At 36.1% G+C, this 18,872-nt stretch overlaps 1 protein-coding gene across 4 annotated transcripts in view; it reads left to right on the top strand.

The window, feature by feature from the left end:
- Zbtb20 (zinc finger and BTB domain containing 20) overlaps positions 1-18,872 on the top strand; it is a 760,216-nt gene that overhangs the window by 177,802 nt on the left and 563,542 nt on the right. For all 4 annotated transcript variants that reach the window (XM_027412659.2, XM_035444554.1, XM_027412661.2 and 1 more), the window contains exon 3: positions 13,557-13,602. The gene's annotated coding sequence lies outside the window, so the exon portion shown is untranslated. The remainder of the gene's footprint in view (positions 1-13,556; positions 13,603-18,872) is intronic.

Raw genomic sequence — 18,872 nt, 5'->3', positions numbered from 1 at the left:
TTCATCAATAAATGATCTATGGAACAAATGTAAGACAATAGGTAATATTTATGATTTGCCCACTGCTGCAAGCAATAGCAGTAATAGAATCCATGCCACCTGCTTGTCTTCCCCTAGAATGCAGAGCTTGTACTTAGCTGAAATGGCAATCCATGTATATTTGTTCATGGGCCCATGCATTTGGACATGCATTAGTGTGAGTGTGTGTATGAATTGTTAGGTGAGAGATTATACTTAGTATTTCTTCCCTTTTCATGTTTATTTTCTGTTAGTAATTGTCCTATTTTCTTTTGTTTTTCTTCCATTTTATTTTCCCTCCTTCATCTTCAAGGTGTCCCTGATCATCCAATTCTTATTAGATAGTTAAATTATGCACGTGCCAATCTCTGTGTCCCCAAACACACATAGCTAATCAAGAGTAAAACCATTTATTGTAAATTTACTTCTAGAATGAGTCCTTCTTTCTCTGATTTTGAGGATGGATAGATGCTTATTATGATCTGGTAGACAATTATAACATGCACATTTAGAGTGTAGGTAGATAGAAGAGTGCTCTGTGCTAGGTTTTGAGACTTTTTATTTTACTCATTTAAAGACAAAGATTTAAATGTGCTTGTTTAAATTCAACAAGCCCTTAGAGCCATGAGGCCTTGGGGGTAAGAGGTGCTTAAAACCAAATAGCATAGGAGCTCAAGAAGTAATTATATGCCAGACTGAAGTTGGAACTGAACAAAGAGTGAGCTGATCTGGGAAAAGGGATGGCAAACTGAATTATGCCCTGGGTATCTACCGGCCAATAAAGCAGGCAAGAAAAGATGCACCTCGTACAATTTTACCAAATTTTGCAATATACGATGCTTTTCAGATGATTAGCTAATGTGATTTCATCTTTTCTATATTTTCTAGCTTAAACCTAAATGCTTAAAAATCTAACTTTCAAAGATGCTTTTAGTAAGAATACAAAGGCTTTATAATGCAATGTGTATTCTGAATTTAATGTGGCAGAATTTAAATATAAAATAATTGAAGTGGAATTTCAATATCCTTATTCCCTTGAAAACCAAACTTTTGAACCCCATCTCTCTCTTGCAAAATGTAGTGTGATGGGCAAGAGGGATGCCATGACTTGCTGAGGAAAATGTAGGCTTTTTAAAGTGGGGGTATCAATTTTATTTTAAATCTTAACTTGCCCCACACAGTTTCTGCAAAAGTAGGAAGGAGGTAAACAAGTAGATGCCAATTGTTTAAAATTGTTTCAGGGGCCTGTCTCTTACTAGGTAATACCTAGTACTAGTTTTAGGACTTAGAAATTATTAGAAACCTGATTCAATCATTTTTCTTTCTTCTGAAGATGATGGCTAATTTTTTATGGAAATAAAAACTTTTACCATAAAAGCCAATATTGATAGTTTCAGCAATTTTCTATTGAAAGACAGTATTTTGCATTTCTGAAAACAGTTTTTAAATAAACTTGCTGTAAGTATGTAAACAGTTACTCTTGTCTATGAAATTTTAAAAATACTTTGAAGCTAACCTCCAAAGTATAGATTTTATTATAGTATTTTCATGCTTGTATGTCATATATTTTCTTATTTGTCCCCTTTCCATTGTATTCCAGTCACCAGTACTTCCTTTGCTGTCTCACATATTCCGTCTTAAACTTGGAAAAATTCTCACTTTTGGAAAAAAGTATTTTAGATTTTTAAGGCTGCTTTGCTGTAGTGCTATGATGATGAGGAGATCCCGTAATTTCCAAACAGTGCATTCTGCTCTGTTATTTTGTACTACAAATTGTTTGAAAATGGAGATCTCTTTCTGTCCTGGCTTGTCTGATAATGCACTGAAGATTAAATGGAAAAAGGGATGCAGAGAGAAAGGACATCCTAGAAACCCCCAATTTATGCATATAGCTTCTATGAAGCCACTCTTGAATGTGAGGAAGGGGGATTCAGATGACTTGTCTATTTTATTTATTCAGTAAATACTTAGTAAGCACCAATTCTACTCCAGGCATAGAGATGAATTTTGTTTCAAAATTTGGTAAAACAAAAAACGATACCTGCTTTAGTAGAGGGTACTCATTTGAAGGGATTAACTGTTTATTGGGGTACCCAAATAAAAGAGAGTGGTAGTTTACACTCAGTAGGAGACAACAGGATGTCAGACAGTTGAATGGAAAGTTTTAATACAGTGGAAAATTCTGTACTGAAAGAAGGAAAGAAACAAGCCTAGATCAGCTTGCCAAGCCAATGAAATCTTTCCCGAAGAGGTAATGGCTAAGTTGAGCTCTGTTGGATGATAGGACGGAGAATTTGTCTGAGAAGAGTCTGGGGATGCCAGAGAGAAAATAGGGTTCTTTTTAAGTATCAGGCATAATGTACATACTTTACTAGGGTTTCAGTAGATCAATAGATACATCACATTCACATTTTAAGGCAGCGGAGAAGGGCATGGATGCAATCTATTTGAAGTGTGTTAGGAAAACCTAATTTCATGACCATTAGTCCCTCCTTGAGGTAGATAGCAGGTTTATTTGCTGAGACTCAAGATGGTGTGGTGGGTTGGAAAACTCCAGGAAAAGAGATTACCTGAAGTAGATGACAAACGCAAAAGTAATGAGATAGTTAACTAGGGAATCTTGGAAGACTTTAAGTACCATTTATGTCCAGATCAGATCAGTTTGGAGACTGTGAGTAAGTGATGGTTACAATCTCTAAGTTTGTGTGGCCCACCTTAACTTCTGTAATCTGGTAGTGGAGAAGGCAGGTCCTGTTTGCAGATTGAATTTTTACCTGGATTGCTGCTTTTTTTGCCCCTCCAACTCACCCTTTATCTCTAACGACTGCTTGTTGCTATACTCCAGACTCTACCTCTCTGAAGGCTTTCATTGCCAGGAAGCTATTATAAGAAGGTTTAAATAAATAGCCTTTTCCAAGCTAGTGATTAAATTCCTTAGCAGTGTTGGCCTTCAAAGGTGTAACTGAAAGTGAATGGTATGCTGCTTCCTAGAGGGTTCTAGTTACAGACAGTTGTTCTCTTTATTGTCCTTTCTCTCAACCAGTTTCATTTACATCTCATTAACAAAATATTTCAAATTTAGTGGTCTAGCCACAAACACTGTTATTTGGCACATTTCTAAAGTATGGCTAGTGTCTTAGTTATCATTTCTATGCTGTGATGAAACACCATCACCAAAAGCAACTTGGAGAGGAACAGGTTTATTTCACTTACACCTCATGTCCCAGCTCCTCACTGAAGGAAGTCATAGCAGAAACTCAAGGCAACAATATGGAGTTAGGAACTGATATAGAGGCCATGGAGAAATGCTGCTTTATGGGCTACTTAATCATTTCTTATTCACCTCAGGACCACCTGCCCAAGGATGGCACTGCCCCCAGTGAGCTGTGCCCCCACATCAATCATTACTCAAGAATATATCCCTATAGGCTTGCCTATCTGGTGGTGGCATTTTCTCAGTTGATGTTCTGTTTTTCAAAGTGACTCTATCCTGTATCAAGTTAACAAAAGAAAACAACAAAACAAACTAACCAGGATAAATGGTTGTAGCTGGGTAGTTCTGCTTTACTTGGTAATAGTTGAGTTTACCATATAGCCACACTTAGGTTTACTTATCTGGGGCAAGAATATTAATGGTGGTTCTATTTATAGATCTGTAGTCTTAGTATACTGGGTAGAATGGTTGGGATTTGTCTGGATCTCTCTCTTCAGATACCTCCTACCATTAATCTAGCCAGAACTTCTTTATATGGTATCTGTATCACAAGAAACAAACTAAAAAAAAAGCAACCAGAACTCATACCTTTGATCTGAATGGGCATAGAGTCATTTTACTATTGTCTGTTCAAAAACATGTTCAAGGCCAGCTCAAATTCAAGGAAGGGGAAAGAGACTGTTTCCTAACCAGAATAGCAGGACTTGGAGGAATTGAGTTGGTACTGCTGGGAATCCTTCTTATAATTGAGTTGCCGAGTATCATCAAGGACTATGCAAACTGCACAAAAGTAATCAGTGCTCTTACCCTGCTTTTAAGCCTGAGAGGTGCATCAATGACCAACAAAATAGCCATCTTGGTGGTAACCAGAGCTGTGTAACTATATTTAAGGACTTCTTGGAAGGGATTCACTTGTTACTATAAACCTAATAAATTACCTGTGGTTCGTAAGTTCATGGACCTTAGAGAAAAATTATTACTATCATTTTCCTAAACTAGTACAGCTTCTAAACTGTCTTGTAAGCACTTATTCTTCTAACCAAGGTTAAGTATAGCCTTCATCTCTCAGAAGAAGCTTCTTTTGGTAGCAGACAGAGACTATCCCAGAAAGCAACAACTGACCAAAAGTCAGGAAACAAGTGACCTTGTGATGCCTGTCCCCAGCTGGTACATAAATGGTGAAACCCCTATTCTCAAGGGTCAGGATGTAAATCTCTTAGCTCCAGGACCATCCCTGCATGTATGTCACCATGTTTCCCAATGTAATGACAGTGGGCTAACTTTCTGAAACTGTATGCAAATTCCCAATTCAATGTTTCTTTTATAAGAGTTGCTGTGGTCATGGGTCTTTTTACAGCAGTAAAACAGTGACTAAAATAACATATATGAAAATGTCATAAGGAAATACAGTACTTGGTGTGAAAACTAAAAAAAGGAAACAAGGAAAAATGTAGGGTGGCTTCTGAAATACACATTAAACTCAACAATGAATGCAATATGCTTAGCAAAGTGTGTAGTGGGAGCTAAGTAACTGATAACTTTTGCTGCTTGCTACTTTTTCTGAATGTTTTTGTTAGCATAAATGTCTTTTACTCATTATTATGAATAATTTCCTCCTCACGTAACTTCTTCATCTGTTTTTGTTAGTATGTTTTGTTTTGGAGATGGGATCTCACTCTGTAGCACTGCCTGGCTTGGAACTTGGAGACCAGGCTAGCCTTGAACCCAGAGAGATCCTCCTACTTCTGTTTCCTAAATGTTGGGATTAAAGACATACATAACCACTCCCAGCCTTTATGTGGATGTTTTCTAAGAATAAGGTGGTTTATTGTTTTCTGTGGTCCAATGTTTATAGTATCAACCTAAGCCAATTATTGTAGGTCCATAAGAATTTAAAATTTATTAAGTTGTACAATATAATTTACCAGCATATAACTATATATTTACATTATATCATTATTTTTAGTATAGGTTTTCAGTTACTTTTCAGCCACTTAAAATTTTCAGTAAAACTGTTTTCATTTTAGTATTAAAACAACTTGAATATTTAGTTCAAATAATTGGAGGACATATTAATTTATAGCTTCTGCATTTATTTAAATGCATAAAAGTTTTGTCCTTTTGCATTTTTAATGTTGTTACTTGTAGCTTCTTTTTTTATAATAAAATTCCCCTGATATGTATCTACTTTATTTCTTTTTTCAAAAATCTAATGCTTTATTTTACTGATCTTATACATTTTTGGTTTTCATTCTTACAATTATTTCAGTTTTTACATTTCCTCGTGTTCCTTTACTGTAAATTTTGTAACATCTTGATAATTCAGTCCTGTCCTCCCTTTTTTAAGCTACATGCATTTCTTTGCCAACAGTTGGATTATCTGCATCTTGTGCATCTTTGTATATATTTTGTCATTGTCATTCTGTTCTATAAGCAGTGAATTTTCATGTTTTCTTTAGTCCTAAATGTGTAGATTTCTCAAATATCTAATTTTTAATGTGCCCATTATTATAGTTTTGGTAAAGGACATACTTCAGTTCAGGACCAAGGTTAATTGCGCAGAAGGGAGGATTGAAGTTCTTCAGTTCTTTTGTGTTGAGACTTACTTTGTGCTTTGACATAAGGTCAGCTCTCAAATGTTCATGTGTGCCTGGAAGGCATGTATATCTTCTAATTATTAGACACAAAGCTTCATTATTGCTTTAATAATTGTTAATTAGATTATTGAGTTGTTAAATTACCATTACCTTTTTATTGGCCACTTGGCAATTGATGATACAAATACAGTAAAAAAGCTTTATTATGATGGGAAATTTTGCCTTGTTTGTTATAGCTATGCTATATCAGATGTTTAGAGAAGTAATTTATTGTACATTGTACTTGTTGATGAATTATTTTATTTTTATTATTTAGTAACTGTTCCTATTCCTTAATGTTTTTTACTAAGAATGTAGAGTTGGACATTAATCCAATACCTCAGGTTTCCTACTCTTTCAGGAGAACATTTTGCCTTGTACTTTACCTGTGGTTATTGTCAGTAGTGTGCTACAGCATTTTACAGTTCACACTGGTGCTTGATCAGAATATGGCTGATTTTTATTAATTTGATCACTTGCATACTTAATTGCTATTAACCTATTTTATATTTTCTATTCTTCAGTTTTAGAAATTCTATTATGAATAATGAGGAAATGTGTTCAGAAGTTGTAGGGGCTAAAAGGGGAAATGGGGGCTGTATATGATCATGTTTCATTGTATACAAGTATGGAATTCTCAAAGGATAATACGTTACAATTAGATAAAATTTTACTCTGTTGAGTTTTGTTAAGGTTCTTTTATGTTAAAAATTACACATTTCAATTTAATTTTCTATCTGAAATTAATTACCTGTAAGTATTTAATAACCCTTTAATATTTCCACATTGCTGTGCTATGATAGCTTTCTTTGAAACTATATAAAAATATAGAAGATTTCATCTTGAGTACATGTTAGTGTTATATAATGTTTTATTTGGTTCTTTTATCCTATTTTCACACTAACTCTCTTTTAAGGTTCCCTAGTGTTGCTCCTTCTCTTGTAGTTTTCAGGAGCTAGGGTTCAACTGGCAGTTGTTTACAGTGTGCATATTTTCTCAACTCCACATTCTGTACTATGATGTTTACCTGTTCACTACAATGAAGGTGTCTACACCATAAACATTAGTAAGGAAAAGCAGCCTATTGTCTTTTGTTTTTAAGGAATAAGTTGCTGAATAATTAGCATGGTAACACATTGGTATCCTTATTTTTTATTAATTTTTCTCATCCATTATTCTGGATTTCATTTACTTATTTTAATACATATCTTTATTTTTCATTAATGAATGGCTATGATAAGGAAACTCTAGGTCTTTATTAGAAACACGATTCCTACTTGCTTTTAATGATAGTATATTTTAGTTGCATATATAATTTTGAAGTGTTTATTTGCTCTCAGCACTTTAAAGACATTATTCTTTTATATGTTCTAGCTTTACTAAAGAGAAGTCACTTATCTGATTAGTTGCATTTCTTCTGGAGCTAGCCTGGTTTTCTCTTTGCCTCTGACATCTGTAGAGGTCTTGAATATATGCTTTTATGATTGATATTTTGCTTAATTGTCTTCATAAGAGCTGACCAAGGTGAGGCAAATGCTGTTGTCTCTCAAGATAGTTTTCTTCTGGTAGGTGAGTTCAGCAATAGGAACCATTAATAATTGATTAGCATGTAACAGAAAAGAAAAAATGAAAATATTTCATTTCTAAAATTTTATTTCATGTCTTCAGTAAAGTCAGCTAACTCTATTCTTTATTATTATTATTATTAGTTCAAATTAGGAACAAGCTTGTTTCACATGTCAATCCCTTCTCCTTCTCCTTCTCCCTCCCCGCACCCCCACCCCAACCTACCCCCCAACTCATCTACCCTCCACTCCCCAGGCAGGGTAGGGCACTCGACAGGGGCCCCGCAAAGTCCACTACATCATCCTGGGCTGGGCCTAGGCCCTTCCCCATGTGTCCAGGGCAAGAGTGCATCCCTTCACGTGGGATGGTCTCTAAAAGTCCCTTCTTACAACAGGGAAAAATACTAATCCACTACCAGGGGCCCCCTAGACTGCAGAGGCCTCCTCATTGACATCCATGTTCAGGGGTCTGGATCAGTCCTGTACTGGCCTCCCAGACAGCATCTGGGGTTGATGTGTTCCCCTTTGTTCAGGCCAGTTGTTTCTGTGGGTTTCACCATCCTAGTACCGACCCCTTCACTCTTCATTCCTCCCTGTCTGCAACTAAGTTCCAGAGTTCAGTTCAGTGTCTATCTGTGGATGTCTGCCTCTGCTTCCATCAGCCACTGGATGAGGGCTCTAGGATGGCATAAAAAAGTAGTCATCAATCTCATTTTTGGGGAAGGGCATTTAGGTTATCCTCTCCACCATGGCCTGGATTGTCCGTTCGTGCCATCCTTCCTTGTACATCTCTGGAAATCTCCCTAGTGCCAGATCTCTCCTTGGACCTAAAATGGCTCCCTCTAATATGGTTCCTCTCATCCTGCTCTCCTCTATTCTTCCCCCAACTCAATATTTCTACTCCTTCATTTCCTACTCTCCTTTCCTCTTCTCCTACTCTCATTCTTTTTTCATATATTTTGTTCATGTTTTTCTCTACTGCAACTCCTCCCAGAACCTCCCTGCCTCCCTATCACTCAACTGCATCTTCTCTCTCTCTGTCTCTGTGTCTCTGTGTCTGTCTGTCTGTCTGTCTCTCTCTCTCTCTCTCTCTCTCTCTCTCTCTCTCTCTCTCTCTCTCTCTCTCTCAGCTTTCTCTCAATACCCTCCTCAAAAAACTATTTATAAAACCCTGAGGTTTATTTTTGTTGACCACTACTCTTCAGCATATGGCCTACCATGGAATGTGGTTGATACATCAAGTAACACTACCTCCAAGAAACTTACTTTCTTATTTTCCCTTTATCAGGAAGCAACAATTGCAAATAGATTTTCATTTAGGGTTATAACCCTGTATCCACTTCCACCTCTCAGTGTTGGAATATTATGTGGCTTGAACTTGTGTGGGTCCTACATGTTTCCACAGTCTTTACAAGTTCATGTATGCTGTGAAGAGACACTATGACCATAGCAACTCCTATAAAGTAGAACACTTGACTGGGGTAACTTGCTTACAGATTCAGGGGTTCAGTCCATTATCGTCATGTGACGAGCATGGCAATGTTTGGACAGATATGGTGCTGAAGTAATAGTTGGGAGTCCTACATCTTCTGTGCAGCAGGAAGTTGTCTGACTCACTGAACAGTATCCCGAGCATAGAAAACTTTAAAGTCTGCCTCTACAGTGACACACTTCCTTCAACAAGGACATACCCACTCCAACAAAGCCACACCTCCTAATAGTGCCACTCCCTTTGGGGTTATAGGGGCCAATTACATTCAAACTACCATAGTAAGTATAGAAATATATCATCAGGAGTCACTTTATTGCTGTGTTCCTTTAGCAAATCAATAGTATTAGGTTTTCCCCTGGGCACATAACCTATTTAGTCCAAGTTCTTGGCCACTTCAGCGATGTCAGGTATGGATTCCATCTTATGGAATGGGCCTTACTTCTGTAAAAAGTAGTTGGTTACTCCAAGAATTTGGTTACCCCAAGTTGTTGTAGGTCACAGGGTTTATTGCTGGGTGATATTGATAGTTACTTTTCTCCTACACTAGCTTGAAGAGTACCCTCTAGAAACATATACACTATTATTAGGGGTGAAGCTTCTAGTTGGGCTTAACTTCTCCTCATTGGATGATGTTAGTGTTATTCTCAACCATAGAGCCTTACCATCATGTTATATATATCAATAGCCTTGGCAATAGCCAGTTATGTTTGGGGAGGTCCATAGGAAACCTTTGGGCAACAATTCACCAAATTCTAAACCATTCCTGGCACTGGAGATTTTACTTGGTGGCCTAAGATTTCTAGTTTTGGTGTTGGCTTCCCTATTATATGGTGACTCCATCTAAGTTCCTACCATCATTAGTGTAAAGTGGCAGTGTACAGAGTTGGAGAAGGTCTTTACCAATACATCCGATAGGGGATTAGTATGTAGAATATATAAAGAACTAAAGAAAATCTGAACATTAAGAAAACAACTCAATAAAAAATGGGTACCGAACTAAGAGTTCTCAAAGATGAAACGTAATGGCTGAAAAACAAAGAAATGTTTAACATCCTTAATCATCAGGAAAATGCAAATTAAAGTTATTTTAACATGTGATCTTTCTTCAGCTAGAATGATCAAAATCAATAAAACATATGAAAGTACATGCTGCTGAGGATGCTAGTAAAGGGGGACACTTACTCATCACTGGTGGGAGTTTAAACTTCTTGAGCTACTATGAAAATCTGGTGGTAGTTCCTCAGGGAGCTGGAAGTAGATCTACTTCAAGATCTTGGTATACCATCCTTGAACATACCCAAAGATCTATAAGTCTTATGGCAGAGATACTTTCTTATTCATATACATTGCTGCTGTATTTATAATGGCCAGAAGTTGGAAAGTACCTCTGTCAACTGATAAATGGGTAATGAAATGTGGTGCATTTATACAATGTGTTATTCATCTGTTAAGAAAAGTGATTCAACCTTTTTATGCTTTCTCTTCAGTAGTAGGGATAGTGCTTACAATCCTGGATAAGGAGGTTTTGTGTTATTATTATTGTTACATATCATTTCCTGTCAAGTGTTCACTGCGCATCTAGCTCAGGACTGCCTCTTGGGTAAGTTGATGGGTTGTAGGATGCATGTCCAATAGGTTGTCTATACCTTCTGACTTTCTGTTTAGTTTAGTTCCTTAGCTTACAATGAGGTGTTCTGTCCCTTTTCATGCATCTGCGATGTTACTATCAGGACCATCTAAGGAAATCCTTACTTTATGGCTGACATTTTGCTTATTTCATTATATGCCCGTGACATTAAGCACTATAAATAATTCTAAAGGGTAGGTAGCATGATCACCATTTTAAATACTGGAAATATGTAGCTGGCCTGAGATATAATTGTCTGGTGGCAAATTCTAAGCACTTAATCATCAGCCCACCTGGTAACTTTGTTGTTGCCCAGAACTCGGTATGTCTTGGCTAGGGATCAGTGATCACAGGAGTCACTATCTTTGTACTTGTCACCACTTCACAAGAATAGACTCAATTGACCTCAACCTTGTAACTATTATGTGGCACCGGCTTCAGGGGACTAAAATTATGACTATAGACCAAAGAGAAATTTACCCATTACAGAGAGACTCTATCAGCTGTGTAATTTTATCTGTCCAGTAAGAATGTTCTACCCTATCTCCCTTTCTTTCCCTATGATAGTGTCATAACAGTGTCTTTGGAAGGATTAACAAGTAACTAACTTATTTACTTAAATGGATGATAAATAACTTTTATCTGTTAATAATTGTCTGTGTGTTTCATGTAACTATGCATAATCTGAGACAATCTTCCATGCCTCACATCGTACAATGGGTCAGTATTTCTTTGATCTTCTTTTATGTTACATCACAATTAACATAAAGCAAATCACATAAATAAAAATTAAATATTTAGAAAAATTAAATATTTAGAGTGCATTTTGTAAGTAATGCATACTGTCTGAACTTTTAATCAATATTTCCTATACATGAGTTTCACTCCATAATATAAAAGAATAAATGTGGCATACACTTTCTTGTTCTAAAATGTACAAGCTCTCTTGGAAATATCTTCAGCTATGTTATGTTTGCATCTGTATTCTACATATGTTCAGAGCTTTTAAATGGTTAGTGCTGTGGGGATGGGCCCTACTCTATCTTTTAACACATGGTGGTGATAAATGCATCACCTTGCACACAGTAGATGCTCATTGAATGTTGCCTGCTTAGTGAATAAATTAGTCTCTACTAGATACAACAGATTTTCAGTCCTGAGTTGTTCTTGCCATCATTTCACTCTGCATAATTTAAAAAGTTTTACTGGGATGATTAAAAATGTGTTACTGAATTACTGTGTAGATCCTAGAGTAATGGGATGAAAAAGACCCTGTGTACCCTGATGAGGAGGCAGTGTGTTCTCTCGGTAGGCACACCTAGTGGATTTTATGTGTGATTGAATTAATTTATTTCTCAAAGAAAGTTTATGATTTCCATATGGCACTTTACATTTTTTTCTTTTACCTCTATCTTACAAGTCAATATTTTACTAGTATAAAAGTAATGGTTATTGCTGATAATTAGCTGTCTATGAACCTAAGCAGAACAGATTTAAAGAGTTGATAGTCTTACTCAGATCTAATATTTTGGTATTTATATGTGTGTATTCCATTTTTATAATCTTCAGTATCATACTTCCTGTGCAACTGGCATTATATATACTTATATAACTTACTGTTATACATGTGAAGATTCCATAAAATTAAAAATGTTTAAGGTTCATTAAAGGTTGTAGAGAAATATTAGTTTATATGTGTGTGGTATACCTTACTTATTTTATTTTGTCAGACATTCTAATTTCTTATAATTTTTCAGTACCATACAATTATCTTTTATGTTTCACTTGTTTACTTACTATGTGTCTGCGTGTGCATGTGTGGAGGTTGGAACTGGAGCCAATGCACATGTGTAGGTCAGAGGACAAGCTAAGGAGCCAGTTCCTTCCTTCCACCATGTGGATCCCAGACATCAAATTCTGCTCCTTAGAATTGGCACCAAATGCCTTTACTTACTGGCCCATTATGTTTTAACATAGATCTCTACTTGTTTTCTATAATTTGAGCAGTGCCTAGAACTAAGCCTAATTACTGAGCAAGAATTTCAAACTTTGACTTCTAGATACCTACATAGAATAACTTCCTGAAGTCTCGTGGCAATTCATGTTCACTCCAGGATTTTTTATGTTATTGAGCCATCATAAACATCATTATCTATACACACCTTTGAGCAAGGTTTGCTGACTTTTTCATCTTGCTGTTATCAGCTATGCTTAGACTCATATAAAGTAATAGTTTATTTTACATTCAGAAAGATTTATGAAACTCTTAGTTTGAACAATTTCACTTGCAGCCCTTTTGTTACAATGATCTTCCATCTAAATTCAGGTTTTTTTCCAAGTGTGATTAGCAGCTTCGGTTTTGAGTTGGGCATTCATGGTCCTCTCCATCAGTACCTGTTTCGCTGGTAGTTATGGCAGTGTGTCAGGCCTAGGGGCACTAGGCAGTATGCCCCCATGTGATGGGAGCAGATCTTCTGATAGAATCAGTCTGGAATTGCTCTGTTGTAACAAAGTAAAGGATCATTCAAAGTTTTCTTTATTTCTGCTCATTTTTTTGTGGGTGGGGGTGGGGTCGGCTCTATGGAAGCAATTTGCTTTCTCCCAGTGTTCTAGCAGCATGGCAGCATGAGTGCAGATGAACTGGAGGAGTTTCATTTCAAAGAGCAGCAGTCATATTTGTATTAGGAAGGCATTAGTCCTGGAAGAACACCAAGAAAAAATAATTTCTAAGTGTTTTCCTTCTCCTCTAGTGAGAGCATTTGCATTGTAGAGGCCATGGTGAGTCTTGGTCCCTCAATGACACTGCTGAAGTACTCTGTGCATACATTCACATGTATGAGCTTAGAGTGATCTGAAATACCTATGGGAACATATACACATAAACTACTTTTCCTTCTTTATATGCACTGCAATCTTTCCTAGTTTTCTGCCCAAGTTGTCTTGGCATAGATTCTAGTTTTGGTTCAGTAAATTAATTAGATAACTTCTTTGTTTTACATTTCAGAGTACCTGATATATTGCAAGTCTGTTTGTGCCTCATAGCTGCACAGGTATGTATATGAACTGCCTATGGATATGTAAATATATGTATTAACTATCAAGTTATCATGTTTTGTGTATTAAAATTGCTTATAGAAGTCATAATATGCAAATATTATTTTTTGATGGCTTATAATTATTGACAGTTCCAAAGAGCTGTACTTTGTACACACATTGCATTGCAGTTCACAGTAAGAATCAGGTATACATTTCAAAGATTTGATGAGGCAGAATAATTTTAATTACAAAGCATTCATCTGGTGAAGATTAGAGAGCAGCTTAGAACTGTACTGTTAAAGCAACTGACAATATGGGGTCAGATCACGGACGAGGCACTGTCTTCGACATCTTGGTTTTATTTTCAAGCTTTATTGTTTTTTAATACATTTTTTGTAGAGGTTGCTATAGGTAAGGAGTGGCTGCAGACCTACCTCCTTCTCCGCTGTCTCAATCACCAGATAAAAGGGGAGGGGTGGGAATATTTGCACCTGTTTTAAATTTCAGCCATGTTGTGTTGTGGTTCCTGGGCAACAGGCAGGAATTCTTGAAAGCTTGGTTGCACCTGCTCATTTGGTGCTCACAGCTGTGTCATATGAGTGGGAAGTGCAGAGAAGCTTGTTAGCAGTTTGCTTGTGCTGTTGTGTATTTGTATTTTGTGTACTTTTGATTTGGAGAGATAAGAGATATAGACCTCGGAGTGTTACATTGGTCCATTATAAAACTCATTGGTTATTATGTCCAAATACTTTTACTTAATTCTTTGTTTTGTGTCTAAAATACTTTTACTGTGTCCTGACTGCCTTAGATAATGTATGTGCTGTGTACCTCAGAGGATGTATCTCTTGAGAAAACTGTGTTGATATTTTTTGTCCTAGGAGAGATATTTTGTGTTTGGCTTGATTTTACCATGTTGGCAGCCCCACTATGTGGGGCTGGATATAGTTATTGATCCATTTAGATGAACAGATTTGAAAGCATTTGGCTATTAGTGGACACATGGGGCACATTCAGAAACCACAAGAGTATATTGTAAGAAGATTTTACTTGTGTGTGAGTCTCTCCTGCAGTTGGGTTTGAAGTGGTGGTGGGGAAAGTGAAAATTAAGTAGTAAATTCTAGAAGAGGAGCTAAAATACACATGGAGTTTTAAGGCTACTATATTATCATTTAATCAAATCTTGCTCCTAGGTGTCTTTCCAGAGTTGTTGTTGGCAGTATTAAGTTTCTTTTGTGTATGGCTTCATTTATGTGCTGAGAAATTAGTATATCTTTAAGAGATTTGAACTGTTACTGAATTTATCTTAGGTAAAGTTCTATATGTGAAATACAAATAGCTGTAATTTTATATAAAGGTATTTAATTAATTTAGTCACTTGTCCCAGATTCCTAATATTGAAAACTCATTCATATGGCTTGTATTATTCTACTTAACATATTAGAAATGCTAGGGATTTTCCATGAGAATTTAATAACACAAATTTTTAAGTCTTAGACTTGCTGTATTTTTCCTCTACTAGTATACATAGAATCTGGTTTATAAATAATAAATCATTATGATATGACCTCAGCTAACCTCATGGGAAGCAAGAGAATACACACTAAGGAGCTGGAGGCATGCCTATGTCTCTTTAACACTGTGTCTTGGACATAGTAATTGTTCAGTGAGTGTTGAATGGGTGTGTATAGAATGAAACATGCCTGGCAGTGTATTACAAATAGAGGTGCTGTACCCCAGAGACAAATGACCCATTAATACATTTTGGATGAGTATTGATGGGCTTAATTAACTTTTCACATTGCTGGTTAGGTAGAACAAAAATACAGATAAATCTTGATTCTAAAAACAAGTGATGATGTAAAATCAATTCATTCTCAATGTTATACATCAAGAATTAAAATACCAACATTTCCTTTATACTAATTTGTATTGACTATGAGGAAAGTATTTTTATTCTCCCCATTATACATATAAATACTGAGGCATCTATTTTGGAGCAGAGGGATAAGCAAACCCTCTGGTAGATGATCCAGGCCTTAGCCTTCTACATTGCCTAATTGCTCCCTCCTTGCCTAATGCTAGCCCACCAACTTCACAGAAATAAAATGCATGTTGACTTTCTTTGGGTCAGGTGATATCAGAACATATTAAAAGTGTTGTAGTTGTCTTACTAACCAGAAATAATGGACCCTGTATTTACTATCTACATATTTATCATTATGGTTTCTATTCACCACTAAATGCCAACTGCAAATATATAACAAAGGTAAAGTCAAAACACAGCAGCTAAGACTTGCTGTGGACTCTTCTAAGATTACATTGTGTAGCTTGAGGTAAGCATATTAGAATAGTACATGTCCCAAGCCAGTAATAACTACTGTGTGGCACAAATAATAAAAACCCAGAGGCAGATATTGGGGTCCAAGCTGAAGATCAGAGAAGCAAAGTAGCCAATCACCAGAGAACTCTTAGTTCAACCAAGGCTGAGGCAATCTTGACCTCAACATGGCAAGAGACTAATTGCCAGAATCCTGCATGAGACACTGAGCTCCTTTTATATACCTCTTTAGTGCTGGTATTAAAGGCATGAGCTCCCAAGTGCTGAGATCACTTTTGTGTGAGCTCTGTTTCTCTTTTAGACTGTTTACTCTCATGTAGACCAGGGTGGCCTTGAACTCACAGAGATCCATCTGCCTCTGTCTTCTGAGTCATAGGCTTAAATGCATGAGCCACCACCGCACAGCTTTATGGCTAACTAGTGTGGCTGCTGGTATTAAAGGTGTGTACTACCATTGCCTGGCACCTATGACTATGGCTAGCTTTGCATTCTTATCTCCAGGCATGTTTCATTAAATCATAAGCAATATATCACCTAAACAATATATCACCACACTATTGAATTAATATGTCTTGTTTAGGCTTCTCAAGTTTTGATGCCCCTATTTGATGATATTCATGGGCACTTTTAGACTTGAATTTTTTTTCCTATGGTGACAATTTTATTTCACTCTTTTTTATTATTGGGTAAAAGGTTAGTATCATGGACCTGTTTTCTCCTCCCTACCCTTAGTTTAACCTATATCCCTCCATTATTCTCAAAATGAGAAATTAAGAGACAAGCCAAAAATATGCATGAGCTAGAGAGAATGTTGGTCACAACACAGACAGATCTCAGCACAATGATGATCGTGTGGAATCTCAAAGAAAAAAGGTCAAACCATAGGATTCCAGGGCAGAATCTTAGCTTCCCTGTTATTTCATAGTTAAATAAATAAGGGAAGACAATGTATACTTATTGAGAAGATAGCATGCCTAAATGTAATTCTATTCTTTCTACCCGTTCCCCTCCTTATTTACTTCTTTATTCTACATAGCAATTGAGTGACTGCTCCTTGCTTGGCTCAGTAACAAACAAATCCTTGTCCTCTTCTTCAAAGATCATAATGACAAACAGAACCTGAGTATATCAATAGCATGTTTTTGTTTGTTTGTTTGTTTGCTTTTTAGGTTTCACCGCTATTAATGGGACCCAGTTGAATCTCTGTTCTTTTGTTTCCTCATTTGTAAAATTAGAAAAATAGAAATTTTAGGTTTTATTAGTGCACTGAAAGTTAGGTAGCACTTGTAAAATAATAATGCAACGGTTAACATGTAGCACATACTTAGAAAACCTTTCTCATCCTTGTGCCCACTTCTAACACTATTGCTGCCACTGTCCTGACAGCTTTTGGATACTGAAGGAAGACCATCTAATTAGCAGGTACTTGGCATCCTGGTATAGAATTGTCTAGTATATTGTCTCAGAGATAGTAGCTAATGATATCTCTGCTTCTTTGACTTTAAGGGAGATTTTATAAAAATCATTAATCAATTTACTGATGCAAAATTTATTAAATTCCTTTATAGTTTTACTACATTTTATGATTTTTAGAATACATATAGCATTAAACTTACTGTTTTGCTCTTTTTAGGTGTAGAGTTTACTGATTTTAAACATATGGATAATGTTTATTCAGCCACCACAACAAACCATCCATAAAACTCTTTCATCTTAGAAATTTGAAATGTTAAAAATACTAAAAAGAACTTCCCATTCTTTCCTTCCTGCAGTTCTTGAAATCCATTTTACATTTTCTCTCAATAATAGTTAAAACCATATAGGTAATGCCACAAAATATTTTGCTTTTTGTGTTCTACTTATTTCAGGGAATAATGTCTTCAAGATTCCTCGGTATTGTGGTGCATATCGAGTTTTTCTTCTTTCAATAACTGAAAACTATTCTATTCTTTGCACATACTGAATATTGCCTGATTATTCATTTTGTCAGTGAACACTTTGATTGCTTATACATTTCGTTTTTTTTTTATAAATCTGTGGTAAACCCAACACATAACAACATGAGAACCAAGTTTCAACTTAATTTAAGTACAGGTCCAAAAGTGGAATTGGTCGATTATATAGTAATTCTGTTCTCATAAACTTTTGTGAGATTACACTCGAAATTGATGGAGTAATTTTAGTTTATGCTTATGTGTATGGATGGCATTGGATTGTTTGTATGAATTATTAGAAGAGTGAGTTCAAATGTTGTATGAAGACTGTGAGTACCTTAGATAGGATGCATCCTGGGAGCCAGTGATGATTTTAGAATCATGAACACTGCATCTCTTGTTTGAATATAGGATGATTGGATTCAAACTAACTGGCACTGAAATTCCAGTTCATTCTACACTTCATTCCTTACCACAGAATATAGAATACATGTGTCTTGTGTCACAGTTCTGATGGTGATGGGTCAAGGTTAACATGGATCATTAGTAGACATTTATACAAAGCAGCAGAAACTTAGTACCATGGATGAATATTTGTTTCCTTGCAGTTTCAAAGTAGGAAATCAAATTTTATAAACAGTCTTGATCACTTCACTGTGTTGAGAAGGAGGAAATACATTCCATTACCTTGTTTTTGACTATGGATGGATATCTTTTTTTTCTATATCTTCACAGTGTCTTCCCTCTATGTATGATTGCCTAGTGTCCAAATTTCTCTTTTTATGGAGCATAAATCACATCCAAACAAAGACCTGCTTATATCTAAATAATTTCACATACTTTAGTATTAGAAGTTAGTACTCTTGATTTATTTTTATAAACATTCTCTCTCTCTCTCTCTCTCTCTCTCTCTCTCTCTCTCTCTCTGTGTGTGTGTGTGTGTGTGTGTGTGTGTGTGTGTGTATGACACCACATACATATAGGTGCTTGCAGATGCCAAAAGAGAGTGTCA

Source organism: Cricetulus griseus, chromosome 4 (genome assembly GCF_003668045.3).
Source record: "Cricetulus griseus strain 17A/GY chromosome 4, alternate assembly CriGri-PICRH-1.0, whole genome shotgun sequence".
In the NCBI taxonomy this organism is placed as follows: domain Eukaryota; kingdom Metazoa; phylum Chordata; class Mammalia; order Rodentia; family Cricetidae; genus Cricetulus; species Cricetulus griseus.
Note: the sequence above shows the minus strand (reverse complement) of the source record. Positions and strands in the feature narration are given on the sequence as shown.